Source organism: Mixophyes fleayi, chromosome 6 (genome assembly GCF_038048845.1).
Source record: "Mixophyes fleayi isolate aMixFle1 chromosome 6, aMixFle1.hap1, whole genome shotgun sequence".
In the NCBI taxonomy this organism is placed as follows: domain Eukaryota; kingdom Metazoa; phylum Chordata; class Amphibia; order Anura; family Limnodynastidae; genus Mixophyes; species Mixophyes fleayi.
In genome coordinates, this window is record NC_134407.1 from 106,956,673 (window position 1) to 106,965,189 (window position 8,517).

General features: G+C 37.0%; 1 long non-coding RNA gene across 1 annotated transcript; it reads right to left on the reverse strand.

Moving 5' to 3' along the window:
• Positions 1–517: 517 nt before the first annotated feature.
• Positions 518–1,783, reverse strand: LOC142160351 (uncharacterized). The gene is made up of 3 exons (XR_012693172.1): positions 1,708–1,783; positions 945–1,041; positions 518–609 (listed from the first exon to the last, which is right to left on the reverse strand). It is a non-coding gene; the product is annotated as an uncharacterized LOC142160351 (long non-coding RNA).
• Positions 1,784–8,517: the final 6,734 nt, after the last annotated feature.

An 8,517-nucleotide genomic window follows, 5' to 3' on the forward strand; every position in this document is an offset into this window, starting at 1 on the left:
GTTGGTAGTGTGTGACCTGACACTAACATTTTTGCTTTCTTTATATACATTTACCTGTAATGTGATGCCTATATTCCTACGCACATCACATGTTCGCTCTAAAAGCTGAAAGTGTCCAAACAATTTACTACTAAGCACCAAACACACATACAAACCTCCACACTAGAGACATTTTCTAAAACTATACATTTACCCCATTGAGCATGTTTGTAGGCTATGGTGTATCTGTGGCAAAGGAGAAAATAACCACACCTAGATTTCATATATTCATTTAAAATACCTGTTCCACAATAGTTTTGAAAGCACTACACATGGATTTATGGGCATTAAAATATTAATCAGTGCACTGTAGTAATGGTACAAAATGGCATGACAACTGATTGCTGACACATTTGCAGCATAGGCTAGATTTATTACATATATTAATTCAAACGTGCTGACAAAAACAAAGCAAACAAGGTAATGGTCTGTGTGTGTAAAAGTTCCTTGGATTAAGAGAGGACAATCTGGCCAGACTGAAGAGAGACATAAGCAGGCTTGGAGCTCTGGAGAAATTCAACATGTAGTGAGACACGAATTGCACAAATCCAAAATCCACGCCAACACACCCTGTTGAACGAAAGGCAACAAATTAATATGGCAATATTAGCTCAGACAACTTGCATTTTGATATCAAGAGATTGAGCAATGTATTGGCATGTGTAAAAAAGCCGGTAATATTATAGTGTATAATAATGGCTTGTGTGTTTGGACTATACCTAGGATTCTGAATGCACTGTTTGACTTAATTTGAAACACCAAACCCATATGTTACATAGCTAGCATCTGCCCATATGTTTTGTTTGTGCAACCACACATTGCAGGCTTAGTAACGACGAAATTATTGTATGGAGCACACTCACTGGCCAATCACATTTTAGTGCAGATAGCACTATACTACTTACATTTGACAACACCCTTCACCATGGCAACATCCACCAACTCCAAAAGGAAGTGCAATGACAGAAAAGCCAGCACTGCAGGCCAAGTGTAATCTAAAGGCTGTAGATAAGAAAAACAAATAAAGTGTTAATAATGTGCACTCCTCAACACTATATGCGCTGATCAATAAACTGTAGAAAAACCAAACAATTATGTTGCCACATTAGGCTGTAGATTTAAACTACCCCATTAACGCACATTTAGCTAAAGACATTAAGGCTAAACTTAGAGGCATGAAGCTATACTTTCTACACACATTGTAAAGGTAAAATACAGGTAACCATGGTTTTTCCACTATTATTACACATATAAACCATTTCACTAACACACCAGACCATGTCTATTCATATTCCCATTTTGAATTACCATACCTTAGATAATCAACCCTTGACTAAGCTTGCACATGATTTGACCACTGATCTTTTAAATGTGAAGATATTTATGTTTTGTTCCAAAAATAACCAAAAAATACATTGACCCATTACATTGTAACATGCTTTGTCCACTAGAACATTTACTTATTTTTTATTCTTTGCTCTCCTTAATGACTCAAGCACAGAGTGTTAATGTGTCTTTAAGGTAGGGTCTGAAAAACCACACTTCAAATAAAGGTATTGGAAAAAGAAAAAAAAAAAAAAAAAAAAAATGTATAACAGCATGGACATTCTTAATGCAAAGTGTTTTAACAAGGGGTATGTAATAAAGCAATATCTGGTTTCTACTTACCACACACACAGACAAATGTGGAATGTCAATAAGCAAGCACTAGACACCCAAAAAACACAATCCAGGACCAAGATCTGTGGGGGGAGGGTAAACAGGTACAAAATAAATCAATATAGATGGATAATCTTTAGGTGTGTCACAACAGTCGAGAGGTATCTATGCAGAGACACATCCCAGGTCTACACAGTTGCCTCAATATTCAAACTCTGCAGCTAATTAAAGACTTTTCCACTAACCTTCAACATAAAATTCTTTACCATTAGGACCTTTCAGCATAATTTTCTCTCTGTATCTCACCAATATCTTTTCAAAAAAATAAACATGAGTGTTGAGCAATGTACAGCAATAAACTGCAGAGATTATGAAACATTTCACCATTAAGGGCTACTTACCCAGAACTGTGACTCTCCCAACAACACAGAAGGCCAAGCAAGGCATTTTTAAGTAGCACTGTAATTAGTGAATTAAATGCAGGTGAGTAGGCCGGAGAGTATGCCGGACACGTCATTAGGAGCACGCAGGTGCGTTGTAATTAGCCAAGTGTGGTTTTGTGTAAAAGTGACCTGACATGTGAGCAACGTTTATTTTCTGTAGGGTAAGTACAGATTATAACGATTATTACAGATGTCATTAATGAGCTAAGCTGTTAGTGTTGTGGCAATAGTATGGGTAAAATAGTTTTAAGTACAATTATATGACGTATGGTTCATTTGCATGTGCTACATTTAGATGTGCCACGATAGTGTAGTTGTTATGTATTTCACCCACCAATACTAAGTGCAGAAGTTTGAGGCCCCAGGTCAACTCTAAGCACCAAGTGAGTTAATAAAACACATTATTAAGCATACTCCTAAAATTAAAAAAAAAATATGCAACTGCTTGTATTTAGCGTAGGATTCACAAACGCGCTTAATTTGCGTTTGTTTGGTGACGTTTTTGCAGCTCCTGCTGCTTTAGTAAAACAGTGTTTTTATTCATGTGTGTGTTTATCTAGGGTTAATATTTTAATACCACGTTATCCATCATGCTGTTCATATTAATTGCAACATGGCCAATTTATCAGGTCTAAGACAGTCATTCAGCTGTGCTAACTAGTTAATGTGCAGTTTGGTGTTGGTGTTTCAATGTGAAGTATACCTTAGTGAATAAAGAAATGAGCTTACAACAACAAGGTAATGAGTTTTAACCCTGAATGATGCGTGTATGTGGCTAACCTTGGTATATTTACAAGTTTGAGGGTATTTATTCCACTCTGTGACTTAGTATATGTTTTGGTGTGTAAGGTGGCTATATGTAATGTTCAACAGTGTTATCAGCTACAACACAGCAAAGCAAATGTTGGCAAAGACTTTGGATTTCAAAGACATAGGAATTCTGTACTGGCAACAGTGGAAAAAGCTAAGTGCTCCACCAAATCAAATAGTAGAAATGGGAGCAATAAATGTTCTATTTTTGATTTGTATTTATCAACATGGATATATTTCGATATGCATACATTGTGACTCTGCATACACCAAATCTTTCTGGGTATAATATTTCCAAGTATGCCATCTTTCCCCATGTTTTAAGGGAAACAACTTATGCTAGAAGTTGCTGGTCATCTTTAATTTGTATTCTATTCCCTTGACATCACCACTTGTACAGTGGTGTAGCAGTTAGGCAATCCACCTTGCAAGCTTGCTACGTGGGTTCGAGTCCTCACCAATTCTCTCGGCTCTTAGGGATCATTAATATCCTTACACTATTTGTGTTGCTGTTAAAAGTGTGCCTGTGGTAATAGTACACTTGTTTTAAATTTGCATAAATCATGTGTGTAAAACCCTAAAATATAGTTTCGAGTTATTATATGTCTATTAATATTATTTGTTATTGCAAACGCACCATCACCAACTGTCAAATCAGGCATGTAACATATTGAGACTAATGATATTGGTAATTGTTCAGAATGGTTGGAGATTTATCATAAATATTTATGACAAAGTCTATTGTTTGGGAGACATTTTACATAAAATGAAATAATTACCCATGCAGTGTGCACAACAATTTCGGCAGTGGAATGAATGTGGAATGCACTGAGGCAACCATTCCGGCAGTGGAATGAATGTGGAATGCACTGAGGCAACCATTCCGGCAGTGGAATGAATGTGGAATGCACTGAGGCAACCATTCCGGCAGTGGAATGAATGTGGAATGCACTGAGGCAACCATTCCGGCAGTGGAATGAATGTGGAATGCACTGAGGCAACCATTCCGGCAGCCGGAATGAATGTGGAATGCACTGAGGCAACCATTCCGGCAGTGGAATGAATGTGGAATGCACTGAGGCAACCATTCCGGCAGTGGAATGAATGTGGAATGCACTGAGGCAACCATTCCGGCAGTTGAATGAATGTGGAATGCACTGAGGCAACCATTCCGGCAGCCGGAATGAATGTGGAATGCACTGAGGCAACCATTCCGGCAGCCGGAATGCACTGTGACCTGGATTCTCCCCATATTGCTGAGAAGATATGTGGCTAGCAGTGTACAGGCCTATAAAAGGCAGTCCTCTTTACTGAAGAGGCAGTAAGCAGCAGAGGGCGCTATTTCCAGCTAACTAATTCCGGCATTCCGGCAGTTTCGGATTGAGGCCAAAGGGCTAAAATAACATCAAACATGTTGCACTTGCAAATTGCATTGATTAGAAAGGGGTATGTAAAGCAAAAAAAGCTTAATTTACACAAACATACTAACCTTCTCTGCACCACTTTGAAAATCCCTACATTTACTCGCCATTTTCTACAGAATTCAATATGCACTTCTTACCCTTTCTTCAAAGCCCTCAAAGACTCATGTAGTTAATACATCTCTGATCAAGAGAGTCTGCCTCTGACATATACTTCTCTTTCTCTCTGGTAACCTATCATTGCTGCCTCTACAACATCTCCCATACTGCTCCCCACTTATGTAGCTACCTTCTCTCCCTCACCAGATTCTCTCCCAACCTTCAATCTTTCAAGAGTCACCATAATCTGTTCTATCCCACCTGATACTACTCCTTCTGCATATCTAGCTTTTATTGTCTCAGCATTGCCCTCTTTCTATAGCCTGGAATCACTCACAAGCAAGGCTTTTCCACAATTTGTCTTGCATCTACACCTACTTCATCAACATAGTCTGTACTATATTTTTATGTATGATTGTGTTTTGTATGATTTATAGCTCTGATTGTACAGTGCTGCAGAGTTTTGTGGCACCTTACAAATAAACAATGATGATGACGAGACCTCAACATTGTAGGTGTATTTTTGTTGGTCAGGGCACAGTCCCTCCGGGGAGTTATTTTCCCATAAACCAACCCCTATCATATTAAAGGTACAGCATAAATTGCCTGACTAGGAATTGCTTGGAGTCCTTTCTCATGAGCTTTGAATAGAAAAACTGCCTTGACAGTGGGCAAGGTAACTGTGCTGCAGTGAAAGCACATCTCCCAAATTAGAGGTTTTGGTAATGGTGGTATTCTGTGATCCTGAACTGGAAAGAGAGAGTTCTGAAATTTGAATTGGGTTTCTCCAACCTACAGTAAACTGAATTAAAGTATTTGAAACTTCTAAAAGAGTTGACATCCATTTATTTTGCTGCACACTCTTTACAGCAAGATCATTATGATGACTCTCTGAGATTGCAAGCTGACAAGAGTAATTCCTTCTGGTAATCCTGTCACCCTAAGGACCCTGCTGTGTTAGATGTGCTTTATGAGCTATATGTTGCAATAGAACATTTTTAAATCAAGTTTATACTTTAGATCAGTGTTTCTCAAATCCAGTTCTCAGGACTCCTAACAGTGCATGTTTCCAGATAACAAGGGAAATAATTATACCAGTTGAGGATCTGTTACAATGTGTCAGTAAGTAATGAATACACCCTGTGCTAAAGCAAGGAGATGTTGAAAACATGCACTGTTAGGGGTCCTGAGGACCAGGTTTAAGAAACACTGCTTTATATCATGTTAGACTTTCATTCCAAAATGGTTACTTTTTTATTACTTGTTTACGTTTTTAATAGATCTGACCATAATCCTCTCCTGATGACCCAGGGTCCTAAAGTTGCTTGAATGGTAATTCAATTAATTAATTATTTATTTATTTAATGAATGAATGATATTTCAAGAGTTGCCTTGTACACATACATTTTGTTGTTAACCTTTGTGTTGTGAATGTTTTAGGGCAATGAATGCCTACAGCTCAGCCCAAGATAAACCACTTCAAAAATGCATATGCACAATTGCTACTGGAAAAAGCAAATGTAATAGAATATATCACCCCATCAAAACACCCATAAAAATGTCTACTGGCATAGAAGATTAAAGACGAGGAATGGAAGTCTTCTTAAAACTGTCTTCCTGAGTTTAGTACAGTCATCTGGATAAATGAATACTTATTTTTATTGTATAACAGATACACAATACTAGAACAACTAGGAATTTATATACTGATTTGTTATTTTGTCACCTTTTGATGTCCTAGCCGCTATAATCTACAATTTCACTAACTTCTCCACAGCTATATAAAGGAATCTCTTATATAGTAAAGAATCAAAGTAAATAAATACATAAATAAATAAATAAAAAACATACATATAACTGCTTCAAACTTCCAGGGGGTTTATATTTTTCTTAAAATAGACCTCTAATCATTCCATTAACTCAGTTTGTTTCTAGTTTATCTCACTGTTGATGCTTGAAGTGCACAAAGCAGAAAAGTACATCTCTAAGTACCCCCTCAAGGGCTGTGTGCAATATTAAAGTTACTAGAGTATTAAATTGAATAAACCTGACAGTATGGAGAGTGGGGAATATTGTTTCACTTTTCACAAGTGTCCCTTTAGAATATGATAATGATATTGCTCTCTTTTTCTTTTCTCATGCTTGAAATGATGATCTGATATTTGTTTGGATTTTAATCTAAATTAAATATACTGAATTAAGGAAACTGAAATTTATTGAATGTTGCTGTTTATTATATTGATGAGTAGAATGTATTGTTATTCAGTAATATGGGGAAGCAACACAGGCACTACAGTTGTTGCTAAACTTTAAGTCACAACATTATCTGCAGGCACATTTGATTACTATGGAGAATTGCACCACACAAAATATGTATAATGAACATGATGGCCAATGTACAGAATAAAATATTGTGCACTGTATCCATCTATACTCCATCACCTGAAGTAAAATGGAGCCATTGTCCAAAGAGATCACTCAATTTCCTTTCCACCTCCATTTGTGCTGTGCTTAACACAGGCTGGATGCAGTGGAACTCAGGTGACCATAAAACACCTGTGTGTATAATTCTTAGTCTACAATAATTCCGTAATAATATTTGTATTCATGAGCTTGGTAGCCAAGTTAATAAGGTTACATAAGGGACATTCTGCAATAAATAAAAAAAAATATCACTGGATGTTGCTGTCACGGTAAAGAACAGTAAATTTAGATAAACCTCTATGACACCCGCGTTATGGTTGGAAACTAAAGCATGTCATCCTTGCTAGTGCTATACACCGTAAACAATATAAATGAATAAAAGAGGAAAATCAACCATGAACAGCTTCAATACGTTATTTAAATCACAAGAATATTAATCGCAAATAGATTCATAAGGTCAATCTGATAAGTAGTAATTAACTTTATTAATATGATATACAATACCCTTTGACCCAGGACGAGTTGCAAAATTAGCCTACTAGTGTTGTCAATCAATCTCACAATTTCATAAATAACTTCCACTAGATGTAAACAAAGAATACTGCCCCTATGGCTACTAAAAGTACCCAAAACAGAATACAGCAGTTGACATTGTACATTAGCAACAAATATGAGTAACATTGTGTTCAAGCAGAATTCTGTACAATGTAACCAAACAAAATAACAATCAATGTAAAACTTTGCAAATAAGTATGAAACCCCTACCAAAAAGAGAGACTTAATGGACAGGAAACAGGAAGAATCTAGAAGTGTGAGGTAAGGGTAAAGGGGTGAGCAGGAGATGGTCATTACGTTTATAGTGGAGTATAAAGTTTAGTGGAGGAGATGCAGTCCACCTGAAAATAGCCTCGTAGTGAGAGCAGAGAAGTCTGCTATTGGCACAAAAGTGCAGTCACCAGTGAGAAGATCAACTGTCCCTGAGGAAATGTATTTCTTATTGTAAGTGAGGGAATTTTAGCTGAGAGACTGTGAACAGAAACTTTTTGACAGTAACTCTAGAAAAAAAAGGTTATTTGAGAGGCATCAGCACAGTGATAAATAACTAAATCAGCTATGGGAGAGAGACAACTGCTTAGTGAATGTCATCTGCTTGTATTGAAAGAGTAACAACGCCTTAGATGCTGTTGAACAGTCTACATCTACCCCTACCTTGTGTGTTCATCTAAAAGTAGATGCAGTTTCTATGTGACACCCTCAGAAAAGAGATCATGAATTTCACAGTTGCATAGCAGTAGAATGTAACCTCCTTCACTACCTTGAAAATATTACGTATCAAAGATTACAGCTGCCATATTCCCCACTGAGAGATAACATATGTGATACTCGAAAAGATGGTGATCATAGATAAGACTATATAGAGAGAGTGACAAACCAAAGAGGGTATTCTTTTTCATTTAACTGCATTAGTATCATTAACAGTCAAATCCATTGAGTCAGGCTAACTGCATTGATTTAACCCACCAGGGATAGTGCATCAATAGAGGGACAACTCTTAATCTGATTACTGCACTGCAGCAACTCAGTGGGCTTAGTCACCAACCTCTTCAAGTTCACCAACAATA